The sequence below is a fragment of the Physeter macrocephalus genome, chromosome 7, assembly GCF_002837175.3.
Source record: "Physeter macrocephalus isolate SW-GA chromosome 7, ASM283717v5, whole genome shotgun sequence".
NCBI lineage: Eukaryota > Metazoa > Chordata > Mammalia > Artiodactyla > Physeteridae > Physeter > Physeter macrocephalus.
Genome location: NC_041220.1, coordinates 107,505,864 through 107,519,656, shown reverse-complemented (window position 1 = coordinate 107,519,656; position 13,793 = coordinate 107,505,864).

Genomic DNA, 13,793 nt, shown 5'->3' with positions numbered 1-13,793 from the left:
ACAGGAAATGTAATTAAAGTTAGCATACTATGTGGTATGATTGTGAACACAATTTACATGGTCATAATAATAAACACTGAATATTGATTTAACAAAAAATGAAATTAGACTGGTGGGAGGATAATTGGGGGAACTAGTGTAAGAGCAAATTTCATCTTGGTAACAGAAAGTCCATTGATAATGTTTGATACAGAAAAAATCAAGAATTCTTAGTGTAGAGATATTACTTAGAAAGAGGGAAGAAAATGCCAAAAGGAATAACTAAAAGTTGAAAATGGTTGCATCTGGGCAGAAGAATTGAGGTGGGCAGGATGGAGGCTGCTCTTTGTCATTATAAGCCATTATAAGCCTTTTAAACCATTTGACTGTAAAAACTATACAAACTTACTTCTTTAATAAAAAGTCAAAATTAATTCTGAAAAGTTTAAAAAACCTATCATCTCTGGGGAGAAGTGTGGAAATATGCTCTATATTCTGAGTACTCTTGTTTATTTTTCAGTGGGAATGTCTTTAAAGTATGGCTTATATTAAAACAAAAACTAATTGTTTAGTGGGCAACAAAAAAGGATCTGGGATTTGAACCCAGGACTCTGACTCTCTGTGGGGAGCAAGGCTAGCCTCTAAGATGGAGGAGGGGAAAGTTGGACCAGCAAGACACGTAGGACTTGGAACAACAGAGAGATGGGGTGCGGGGGGGAGGAATTCCCAGCTGGGAAAAGACACAAAATATTTGGCTCAAAACAAGAAACCCACACAGAGATTTTGGTTTGAAGCTTTGGAAAACATTTGTTTTTGTTCCTCTTAAAGAGTGGATGACGAACCGAATTATTTGAAATGCGGTTTTAACAAGAAAAAAACTAATAACATTTCATTAGCATTCTCTTACCAGGCTGTTACTAACAAGTCCAAAGACTGATTTTAAGAGTTCTGGTTCTATATCATCTCCAGTGAAAACCATCAACACCAGGAGAGAGTCTGGGGTTTGTTTGTTTGTAGTTTGCTTTTTTCCCCAACATTCTTTCTTCTTCTAATAAGTGTTTTACTTGATTTGTATTTTTGAAACCATATCCAGTGCTTTCAGAGCTTACTAATGTGTTTAAAGGCACTTAAAGCAAGCGTGGCTGGATTGAATGGACACGGGCATTCCAGTCACACAGAACTTAATCTGAATTCCAGATACAGGCTCATTAACTGCATGATCTTGAGCAACTGACTTACCCACTCTTGGCTCCAGTATGCCCTGAACAACTGGGACAGGATGCCATGTCACATATTGATGTGTACATTATATTAAAGAACAGGAGTAAGGAACCAAGTAGGTAGTCAGCAAACAAAAATCATTCTTTCTTTACCCTAACGACATACAGAAAAGTACCCAAATGCTAAGGACTTATATGGTCCTTATCTTAATTTCATCCTAGCAGAATTTCCTACATTCACCTGTACTTTAAGAACTTCTGAGAAATCCTTGTCAAGAGTGATCTCACAGACATCACAGACTGAGGGCAAAAGCTTCTGTGAGACCCTTAGCATTTAGTGGCCGTGCCCTGGCCTGGGATCAGTGGTAAAACGGGGTCCAACTCGCTATTATGTCTTCAGGCTCCAGCTCATCCAAGTCCTGAAAAAACTTAAAAATTAAAAAGGCAGCCAGCTGTAATGCAGAAGGCAGATGCTAGGAAAAGCAGTCCAGTGTGAAAATGTGATGGGAACAGAGCACAGGTCCAGGAATCCAAACATCCAGGCTAATTCTAGTCCATTCCTCCCTGTGCAACCTTAGGCAAACTCTCTGGCCCTTGGTCTCCTTGTTTGGCAAAAGGGAGTTATAACTCCTGCTTTGTCAGCCTCGCTGATTTGGGGTGAGAGTCTACAAGAGGAGAGTGCAGCTGGGGGACATATCTGTGTGTCTTTTCCCCCAGTATTTCTCCTCTTCTCTTTTCTCTTCCACACTGGCTGATGTTGCGGCAGGGGTGGGGAGGAGAGCAGGAACCAAGCCTCAGGCTTTCTGGCTTCTGAGTCCAGGAACCTGATAATAGCGGTGAATTTTGAGACCTTACTGAGTCCCTGTCACTATTCCAAATATGTCACATGCATTGACTCATTTAACCCCCATACTGGTCCCATGAGGCAGGAATTACGACACCCATTACACAGATGAAAAAACGGTTAACTAGAGAAGCAAACAAACATGCCCAAGTTCACGTGGCCAGTTAGAGAGCAGCCAGCACTCGAACCCAAGCTTCCTGGCTCCAAGAATGGCGCTCAGCTCCATTAGCATCAACTCCATGTGCACTCCAAGGCCATCCCTCCTTTGAATCTCAAGGTGTCCTGCCTTCACTCTGGACAGGGACGTAGGAGGGTGTGAGAGCTGCCAAGCCTGCGTGGAAATGATGGCCTTTTCCTCCTTTACCATTTTCCCCTAAATCTGTGTTCCCGGGGCTGTCAGATGGGAAGCTGCTGACTTCTCAGCACCCATCTTCCTGCCTCCTGGGTAACCAGGTTTCCTAGGGCCTCCTCTGAGAAATGGGCAGCAGTGTGGACAGAGACCAAAAACTGGGCTCATTGTTCAGGGGCCCAGTTTGCCAGCCAGCTGCTCCCCCAGACCTGCAGGGCCTAGAGCTGCCCACAGCACCTCTCAGGGCTCCTCCTGTGTATGAGACGAGAAGTCTTCATTTAATTAATAAATACTGAAGGCTTACTATGCACTGAGCACTGTCACAGGTGCTGGGGCACAGTCACTCCCTCATGGTGCTGAGAGTCAAGTTGGGAAGAGACAGGAAATACATAAACATGTAAACATACACTCTGCTCTCAGGTAGTGGTTTATATGAAGAAAAACAAAGCAAGCTTAATCATGATCATGCAGTGAAAACAATGCAATTTTAGACAGGGGGAGTAGGAAAGGCTTCTCTGAGACACTGGAGCAGAAACCTGAGAGAGAGAAAGAGCACGCAGGCATACAAATACCCAGAGGAAAGCACTGCAGGCAAAGGCAACAGTAAGTGCAAAGGCCCTGGGGCAGGGGTACGTGTGCTGCGCTTGAGAGACATCCAGAAGGCCAGAGGAGTTACCATCGCAAGAGTAAGTGGGGAAGTCATAGCGGGCAGTGGGGCAGATCACGTAGGGCCTTGTAGGGTAAGGACTCTGCACTTCACTGTGAAGGAGATGGGAAGCCATTGAGGCGTTTAGAGCTGGGGAGTGAAATGATCAGATTTCAATTTTTTCAAGATCCCTCCTGCAGCTGCTATGGAGAACTGGACAGGATGGACCAAGCAGCAAGCTAAAGGGTCTTAGAAACCATTATATCAAAGCTCACTGAAGGCAGGGGAACAGCAGGGATGTTTGCTTTGGACTTAAGTTGGACCACATGACCTGAGTGCCTGACCTCACCCTGCTCCCCCTCCCAGTGAGACCCCCAGACTGTCACCAAGTCTCTCTGGGCCTCAGTTTCCTCCTATGGCCCATCAGGACCTGCACCCATGACTGGCTGTCTCCGTGCCCAGCTGGCTCTCTGATCCTGAGCCTGGAACTCCCAGAACATGGCAGACACGTCACCCCGGAACCGAAGCAGCAGTTCCTGCTGGTGTGCTGCCAAGAGCACCTCCTTGTAAAGCTGGGGTTCGTGTGGGAGGCGGGCATCCCATTTTACGAAGACTTGATTATTAGCTGAGAGGTTGCACTTACCTCTGCCCAGACCCCTGCAGGAGCAGCTCTGTGGGGCGGGTCAGCGATACTGAGCCTCCAGCAAGAAATACCCACGAGCCACCCGGCACACGGGGGCAAGACTGGCTGCATAGTTTGTGGGGTCCAGGTCAAAGCGAAAATGCACAGTGCCTTTTTCAAAAAGCAGAGGGGAAAGTGTGCTAAAGGGGCTCATGTAGAAAGTGTTTGCCTCTCCCTGTGGCCTCACTCTTGCCCTGTAGAGGGGTTTCCTATGTGGTGTCACCCCCTTGCATTCACAGGGAACTGTCAGGTGTCTGGGGGACCCCACGTGTGACCTGGCTGCAAGTGCCCACTCCACCAGCTGCCTGGCTCCCCCATCCTGCCAGCCACCAGACCTGACCAGCGATGGGGAAGTCGAATCGGTCAGGTACCTCCTCTTCCCTCGGACCCCCTGCCCCGACCCTTGGCAAACGGGTGATCCACAAGTCTGTTGCAATCTCTATGCTGGGCTGTGCTGGGCTCCTGGATCAGGGTGGACAAGAGGCTCACCCCTCCCAAGTTGCCCATGGAGCACTTTCGCCCACCATGCCCCACCTCCAGATGCCCTGGCGTGTCTGCGCACACTGGCCCCTGCCAGATGGAGAGTAGCAGCAGCCACTGGGAGGGAGCAGAGGACGGGGCTGGATGGGTCCTGAGTTTCCAGGAAGGAGGGGAGCAGACAGCCAAAAACTGCCCCGGGGAGGCAGCTGGAGGCAGGTCCACGCCCCCAGCACATAAGACATCACTTACAAAATGTAAACTCAACTGTCAAATTACTAAGGACTTTGAGATGGTGACTGCAGCATTAAACCCCCAGCCTTGGACTTCCCTGGTGGCGCAGTGGTTGAGAGTCCGCCTGCCGATGCAGGGGAGGCGGGTTCGTGCCCCGGTCCGGGAAGATCCCACATGCCGCGGAGCGGCTGGGCCCGTGAGCCATGGCCGCTGAGCCTGCGCGTCCGGAGCCTGTGCTCCGCAACGGGAGAGGCCACGGCAGGGGGAGGCCCGCGTACCGCAGAAAAAAAAAAAAAACAAAAAAAAACCCAGCCTGGGACCCTTCTGAGAGTGGGCCCCAGTGTGACCACACTGGTCACAGGCCCATGAAGCCAGCTCAGCATGAGAACAAAATCAGAATGGCCCAGGGGTAGGGGGTGGGCTTCATTCCATCAGAGAATTTCAGAGCTCCCATTCAATCCTGGTGAGGCGGGCCTGAGCACAGTGCTGGACCCACCCAGCTGCAGATAGAGACCAGTGGTAGGCACACCCTCCCAGGTGGAAACAAGGACTCCCCAGGCAACTTAGAATTCCACCCAGGAGGAGGAGTTTTTTTGTTTTTTTTTTTAATTTGCGGTACGCGGGCCTCTCACTGTTGTGGCCTCTCCGGTTGCGGAGCACAGGCTCCGGACGCGCAGGCTCAGCGGCCATGGCTCACGGGCCCAGCCGCTCCGCGGCATGTGAGATCTTCCCGGACCGGGGCACGAACCCGCCTCCCCTGCATCGGCAGGCGGACTCTCAACCACTGCGCCACCAGGGAAGCCCGGAGGAGCAGATTTGACTCAGGAAAATGAAGACCCCCAAGATCAACGAACATCTGTAAAATTGTAGATCTTCAGGCACCAAGACTTCCTGAGCCTCTCCAGAGGCCACTCAGCAAGACAGTGCTTTCTCTCTCTCTCTCTCTCTCTCTCTCTCTCTCTCTCTCACTCGCTCGGTCGCTCGCTCTGCTCCATGCTCTGATACCTTCAACCAGCTCAGGAACGTTGCTTGTGGCCCATCCAAACTGCATGCCTCGCCCTCCCTTAAATGGATGTGCTGGTGGGAGGCAGACGTAGATCTAAGCAATCACCTGAAACCAGTCCATCTGGAGGCAGCTGGGGTGTCATGGAATGACTCAGATTTGCCTTCTCACCCCAGATTTACCCTCTCATGCACTGAGGGGCCATGGCAGGGCACTGGGCCTCAGTTCCCTCATCTGTAAAATGGGCATGGTGAGAACCTATCCCAACTGCACGCTAGATGATGAAAATCAAAGGAGACCAGATTTGTGAATTCAGTTTAAAAGCAAAGATGTCCATTTTCCAGGCAAATCATGCCAGTGCCTTTCCACTGCTAAAGGATGCTCGAAGCCGCAAAATTCTACCCACATCGGTGATGGGGGACCTTTGCATTTCCTGGTCCCTTAGCCTGGAGGTCCTTTATTCTATTAAAATGTTCCCTACGTCCCCCATCAGGGATCCCGTGCTCCCACTCACATCCTCATCATACCACCTGGCTTGACAACATCTGTTTTCATGTCATTGTTAGTGCCAGCAGCCTCCTCTCTCATCCCGAGCTGCTCAGGGACCAGCACCTTGTCTTGTCACAGCATCGTCCCCAACACCTCTCCCAGCTTGCCTGGCACAATAAACACTCATCAAATGAGTGGGTGGCCCAGGGTCTCTAGTGGTCACTTCACACCTTTTAACAGAAGAAATTATCTTAATCACATTGAAAATAAAAGGTGAGAAAGGGAAAAGAATTGGGGCGGGGTGAAGGAAGGGTAAGAAGAACGCGCTTTCAGGGTCCTCACCACCCTTCCCTGCCTCCTCCAACCCGGCTCTCAGGGGACCTATGGAGTCAGACTGAGGGCTCCCCTTCTAGAAATCGAGGCCAGGACGCAGGCGGTGCACCTGCCCCAAGCTCTCATCCACGAACCTGGTAGCGTTTACTGGGCCAGGGGGTCCGCCGACCGGGCCTCTCGGATCCGCCGCCCCATCCCCCGACCCTGAGCAGTTCGATTTGACCTGAAAGAGCCTCAGATATCAACCGACAGGTGTTTTAAGAGAGCAGAAATATTCGCAGGGCGCCTCCTTGCGTCCCCCGCCCAAATCAAAGCAACGTGAAGTTTCCAGCTCAGGCCTCACCTCCCGAATTTCTCTTTCGAAACCACCTCCCTCCCCCCACCCTGCCCGACCCCAGCGTGGAGGAAAACTGGGTATCCCGGTCAAGAGTCCAGGTTCCTGAGGGTTCACCCGGAAGCTGCTTAGTGACCTTGGACGGGTCACTTGACATGTGTGGAGCACAGCTGACCCGTCTAAGAAAGGGAGTAAAGACAGTCTTTTCCTTGAAGGTCATAGGGTGAATTAAGTGAAATAGCGCGTGTTATGCGCCTGGCACAGCTTCTGGCTCAGAGTAAGCGCTCATTTAGGGGATGCGGCACTTGCTTCCCCACCCGGGGCTGTACTGGGCGCTGGCGTAAAAAAAATCTATCAAACCACAGCCTGCCCTCAGCTCACAGGAGGAAACGATGTTGACAGATGTACTTGGCGCAAGACTTGAAGCATGAATGAAGTGGGGGGCAGGGCAGGGAGCTCAGGCTCCACCTTTGTTAATAACACCAAAAGAGCAGATATTATTCAGATAATTGAGCGGGGGTATCTTCACTCTCTGGTCATGTAGTCCCTTCCCTCCATGTGCCCACCCTGCACTTACACAATCCCGAGAGTGAGTGCTTCCCCAACTTTTGCGCCCTGGGCACCTGGCTTGACTTCCCGGGTGTAGGTTGGAATCTTGCCTAGCCACGTGGCCTTGGGCAAGTACCTTCACTTCGCTGGGCAGCAGTGTGCTGCTGTGTGCAAAGCGGTAACGATAAGAATCCTGCCGTCGGCTCGCGAGGATTAAATGGGACTGTGCAGGGCAGGCGTTGGGCGCAGTCATGCACCCGCCCCTGCCCAATAGCAGGCAATCCTCTTCCTTCGCTGGCGTCCAGGCCTCAGTTTCCTAAACTGCGAGATGGAACCAGGGCAGGCCCTGGAGGGCGGCTGAGCTCCGGGAGCGCACTCCGGGGCGGGACCGCACAGCTGGCGCACAGCTGGGCCTCGGGAGCCAGGCCTGGTGTCAGAGGGAGGGGCGGGGCAGCGTAGCTGTGAGCTGCGGTCGCCGCGGGGGGTGTCCGCGGCGGACTCCGCCCCACAGCTGAGGCCCAGCTGCCTCTAGGGCTGGCGCAGCCGGGTTCCAGGGACTCCAGGGCCGGAGCTGGGCGCCGGGGGGCGGGGTCTCGAATCTGAATGAGCTCGGAAGGGAAGAGAAACTACAGTGGGGCCTGGGGCTTGCCTCACCCCGCCGGGTTGCCAAGCTTCTCCAGAAACTCTCTCCGAAGGTGTCGGAGGGGGGAGAGGCGCAGAAGAGAAGGAAGGTTACCAAGAAAAAAGCATCTCTTCAGCGGTCACCCTGGTCCAAGTCGCCATCCCTTTCCCTCTAACTGGGGCCTGCGGTCCCTCCTATTGCGCCCCCACCGTTCTCCTCGCTAACATCTCCCAGAGCTTCAGAAACTGCAAAGAGGACCCGGTAGGCCTCCTGCTCTTAATTCGACAGAGGCCTAGTTCCAGCCTTGGCTAGCCTCTTCCCGCCTCAGGGCCTTTGCACTTGCTGGCCCCTCTCCACGGGAGATACTTCCCTTGGCTCCTCTTCGCCCTTTGGGTCTTAGCTCACAGGTCGCCTCCGTAGAGAGGTCCACCTTGACCGCTCCCATTGTGCTTCCTGTCCCTGTCCTGTTATCTTCTCCCTTCAAAGCATTCATCTCTACCCGAAGTTCGTATTTGTTAGTGTGTCCATCTTGTTCAACCATTGAGTGAATTAATGAAAGTACACTGGACACAGACTTTCAGTCGGTGACCTTGGCCAAATAGCACGACCCCTTCAAGCCTCAGTTTTCTCATCTGTAAATGAGGACATCGATCCCATTGGCGACAACGGCACATCTCTAAGGCTATGTCCAGAATGGTTTCTCCAAATCTGACATGGGTTTAGGGAGGCACGGAGCACCTAGAGCAAGGCAACCTGGTCAGTTCTCACTGTGGTCCGAGGGGGATTCTGCCAAGTGCTCTGGCCCAGGTGCCGGTGCTTCCTGGTGGCTTTGTTGCCATCTGGATGAGTTTCTGCATTCACGCTGGAGGTATCGGCAGTGGTTGGTGGAAAACACTGATCCGGTCTTAGGCACTTGTGTGACCTTCGGCAAGTCACTTACCCGCCCTGTGACTTGGTTTCCTCATCTGTAATATGGGTTAATAGTGTGTCTGAGTCTTAAGGAGAGGATTAAAGGATTAATTCTGGGTTCACAGTGGCACAGAATCTTCCATCCTTCCCATCACCATCCGAGGACAAGAACACCCCTGCCACTTTTCACCCACTCATCCCCCACCCTTAGGACCACCCGCCCATGCCCCTGGGGGAGCCAGGCATCCCGACTTCCAATTGGCCAGCCATAGCAGCCACAGAGGGTGTCAGCACGACCAGCGCAGGGTGTGATCATGGCCATCCCTCCACTGTGCTGCGTGCTCTCCTGCTCCCCAGGTACGTTCCAGGTCGAGTCACCCCAGCTTCCTCTGCATTAGCCTGGATGTGACCCCATTCCCGGGACCAGAACACTGAGGCTCAGAGAAGTGAGAGGCTAGGTGACAGCGCCCAGCAAAGGCTGCCTCGTTCAGAAGCTCTGCTCCAGCTCTCATTAGCTGTGTGCTTTTTCCTGAGTCACTCGATCTATGCCGCAGTTTCCTCGTCTATGAAATGGGGATACCAATGGTGCGTGCCCTTCTGGTAGTGAGGATTCGTTGGCATAATCCTCGTGGAGCGCCTGGAATGGTTCTTGTACATGCAAGGGCTCTACACATGTTACCGCAGTCCCATCAAGAAGGATCGGTCCATCGTTATTTCCCAGCCCCAGCTTGGGAACGCAGGTGATATAACAGATAAACAGACCTGGGGAGAGCTCTTTCCCTTTAGCTCTCTCCAACCCTCCCAGGAGTCACCCACTTAGCAGACATGGAGCCTGAGTCTCAGAGAATGGTGGGGGGGGGGGGCGTGGGTGTCACTCAGCCTGCCCCAAATATTTGCTTCCAGTAGGTGTGGCCCTGACATTGGCCACTTCTTTGGTAGAAGAGCCCCAACTGCCACTGGAGGACAGAAGCAGGGAACCGGTCATCAGAGAGAAAACGAGGTATCTTTTTTAAAGTAGCATCCCCAAACGTAGAGTTCAGCCTTCCCTCGGGGTAGCTCACCTGAGTGTCGACAAAGTGACAGGGGCCGAGGAGTCCTGAAGGTGCCTGGCTGGGGAGGCAGGGAAGTGGCCCCGCGCAGAGGAGGCTCTGAGGTGACGCCCCCATCTACCCAAACCTACTCCATCCAGCTCCTCGTAAACAGAGCAAAGACAGCCTGCAGCGCCCGGTAGTGAGGATTCGTTGGCATAATCCTCGTGGAGCGCCTGGAATGGTTCTTGTACATGCAAGGGCTCTACACATGTTACCGCAGTCCCATCAAGAAGGATCGGTCCATCGTTATTTCCCAGCCCCAGCTTGGGAACGCAGGTGATATAACAGATAAACAGACCTGGGGAGAGCTCTTTCCCTTTAGCTCTCTCCAACCCTCCCAGGAGTCACCCACTTAGCAGACATGGAGCCCACTTAGCAGACATGGAGCCTGAGTCTCAGAGAATGGTGGGGGGGGGGCGTGGGTGTCACTCAGCCTGCCCCAAATATTTGCTTCCAGTAGGTGTGGCCCTGACATTGGCCACTTCTTTGGTAGAAGAGCCCCAACTGCCACTGGAGGACAGAAGCAGGGAACCGGTCATCAGAGAGAAAACGAGGTATCTTTTTTAAAGTAGCATCCCCAAACGTAGAGTTCAGCCTTCCCTCGGGGTAGCTCACCTGAGTGTCGACAAAGTGACAGGGGCCGAGGAGTCCTGAAGGTGCCTGGCTGGGGAGGCAGGGAAGTGGCCCCGCGCAGAGGAGGCTCTGAGGTGACGCCCCCATCTACCCAAACCTACTCCATCCAGCTCCTCGTAAACAGAGCAAAGACAGCCTGCAGCGCCCCGGGTGCACGCACACACAGACTCGCAGCGCCGAGCACGGAAAACCTCACCCAGACCGCAGCCCCGCGCGTCTGCAAAACCCGCTTCCCATGGGTGGGAAAGGAGGCAGCCCCTGCGGTCCCACAGCAGCGAGTTGGGATCCAGCCACCGCTCGGCGCCCGCCTGAAGCCATAGTTTCCTGGCCTAAAAACTGGGCGGCAAAGGGAGCCGCGGCGGGGCCGCTGCCCGGACCCACTCAGCCTCCGGTCGGGGCCGATCATTCGCTCTGCTCCCAGTCAGGCCGTTGAATTTGCTTTTACTTCCCGCAAACGCAGGTCTTTATTGCACCCCGCCACGATGCTCTAGGCCCTGCGAGCCAGGCTTTAGGGGCAGATTCCATAGGTTCCGAGAGGAGCATCAGCTTGCTAGAATTCACCATCCAGAAAGGCATAAACCTGGATTCCAGCCCCCATGGCTGAGTCGTCAGCCCCGACTCTTTCGGATTCTCTAGGAAAGTACACACACACACACACACACACACACACACACACACCTCTTTTAAATACTCATAATCAAGGGTAATTGCTGGCAGTGCGAAGCATCTCACAAGCACTTTATTTCATTTTATACTCTTAATAATTCAAAGGGATTGTTGCCACATTCCACACTTTCTCTACGGGGAAAGTAAGGCTCAGAGAGGTTAAGTAACTTGCCCAAGTTCACACAGCTAGTAAGTACCAAAACCAGAATTACTAAGACCAGACGGTCTGACTCCAGCGGTAAACTGGCTGCTTCTAGAAGCACCGCCTTCTCGGTTGGGGGCAGGATGGGGGTGTCTGAATGGATATTCCAGATCTTGGGCCTGGGCTCAGTGGAGCACGAGCAGGACGTCGGATCTGATTCCTGGGGAGGCGTTGGAGACTCTGCGGAGGCGCAAGGCGGGTGTGTGAGACGGAGGGTTGGGGGGAGGGGGTTTCCAAGGAGGACCCCCAGGATGAGAAAGAAGAGCTGAAGTCACCCCGGGGTTCTTGGGAGTGCCTAGCATTCCTGTGGGCGATTCTTGATGCCTCCCAGTAAAAGCTTTTTCATCCTGGGATTGATCGCATGCACACGCGCTGGGCACATTCCCTCACGGTGTCCTCCACGCAGCAGATCTCCCCCCAACCGCATCCGCTGTGCTCTAGGCTATGCGGCTCGCTCCTCTGTGGAGCCCTGGGGCCGAGCCTCTGAGTGGCTTCTCTCGGCCTCTGCCTGAAGTCTCTTTCTGCGGGCTGGAAGTCTCTCAGTACATCATTTCTCAGAGTTTATCTCCCCCCAATCAATGTCTATCAGTGCGTCTCCCCCCCGCCCCAAGATTATGTGTAAATATCAGTGTCACCCGGTCCTAAGTGACAGAACTCCCGTAGGACGTTGGAGCGTAGCCTTGACGTGCCTCTGTGAACTGGAGCTGTGTTCATTGGAATGCGTGTATGTTGATTGTGGGCGTTGGGTGTGTGCTGTGTGTGTTTGGTTGGGTATATGTGTTGGTTTTATGTGTACACAGTGTGCAGCATATGTTGGTTTTGTGTGGTTGGGTGTCTGTGTGGCTTGGTTGTGTATGTGTTGTGTGTGTCAAATTTCATGTGTCTGGGAAGTGCCGTTTGGGTGTGTGTGTATTTGTTGACTGTGTGGGTCTGTGTGCTGGGTGTGTATGGTTGGTGATGTGTGCTGGTTCTGTTTGTGTGTGTGTTGAGTGTTGATTGGATGTGTGTTGGGTATCTGCGTTGGTTGTAACGTTTTGCATGTGTCAGTTCTGTGTGTGTGTTAGATGTATGTTTGTTGTGCTGTGTGTTGTATATGCGTTGATGATATATGTTCGTGTGTGTGTGTGTGTGTGTGCGTGCGTGCTTGCGCGCGCAAGCGCAAGCGCTCTCTGTCGCCGAGGGAGCCTAGTCCAGCGTCAGACTCCAGCGCAGCAAGGGTCAGGGGCTGGCGAGAGCAGGGGCTGTGGGCCTGCGGGGCCGCGGGAGGGCGCTGTGGAGGAGGTAGGCCAGTGTGATGAGAGGGTCGCCGAAGGCGTGGGGTGGGGGTGCTGTGCACGGCGGTAGTGGGAGCTGAGTGGAGCGGAAGGAAATCCAAGAGTCTGGGGCAGGCGAGCTGGGGTACTCTGGAGAATGGACACCGGGCGGGGGTAGGTTAAGGTGTTTGCCCCGGCGGCGGGCGGCGGGGCTCGGGGAGTGTCCCGGCCCGGCCGCGGTGTGAGCTGCTGAGCAGGCGGGGACAGAGCCGGGGAGGCTGCACGGCCCCGGGGGCCAGGCCAGGCCGGCGCCAGCCGCCTAGTTGAAAGGCAGCCGCGGCCTCTCCTCGCTGCTTCCCGTTGCGCCCCCGAGGGCTCCAGGCTGGGCGCAGGCGAGGCCGGGCCGGCCTCACCTCCGCGCCGTGGGTCACTAGGGGGCATCAGTCGGCGCGCGGCCCGGGGCCAGCCTCACAGCGGGAGGATTCGCACTCATGGCTCCCGCCTCGTGCCTCGTGAGTAACTGTCTTCACTTGGTCTCCTGAGAGAGCTGGGCCTTCAGCCCCGGGTCATCGAGCCGAGAAAGGAACCCTAGAACTAGGCCCTCTTAGCTCGAGCTCTCCAGCCCCACCCCAGCCTCGCAGGTCCCTGGCCGCCCGGGCCCCGCCGACCTGCACCCGGAGCTAGGAGCGCCCCAGGTCCCCCGCTGCCCGGTAATCTCGGTTCTCCGCGGGCTTCCACGCCATGGGCTTTGGTCTCTCCAGAGTGGTCAGAAACTGACTTTTGCAGATTGAGACGTCCGTCTCCTCCCCAACAAAACGAAAACGCATTCACAGACAGCGTGCAGGGCAGATGAGATGCCCCTCTTGTTCCCCAAGGGACAGCGCTTACTTGTGGTCAGGGCTGGAAGGAGTTAAATTCGTAGAGCTAGGGCCTGAGTTCTGAGCGGCCGGTTTTCCCAGCCCCAAATTGCTGGCCCGGACTCTGTGACCCTCAACGAGAGGGAGCTGGGCAGTACCGGGAAAGCGTGGATCCCCGAGTGGAATCTGTGTTCGGAATCCTTGCTCTCCCCCTTATTGGCTGTGTGACCTTTGGAAAACCGCGTAACCTCTCTGAACCGCAGTGCTCTCCCTTGTTTAAAAATCTCCTAGGGGGCTTCCCTGGTGGCGCAGTGGTTGAGATTCCGCCTGCCGATGCAGGGGACACGGGTTCGTGCCGCGGTCCGGGAAGATCCCACAGGCCGCGGCGCGGCTGAGCCCCTGAGCCATGGCCGGTGTGCCT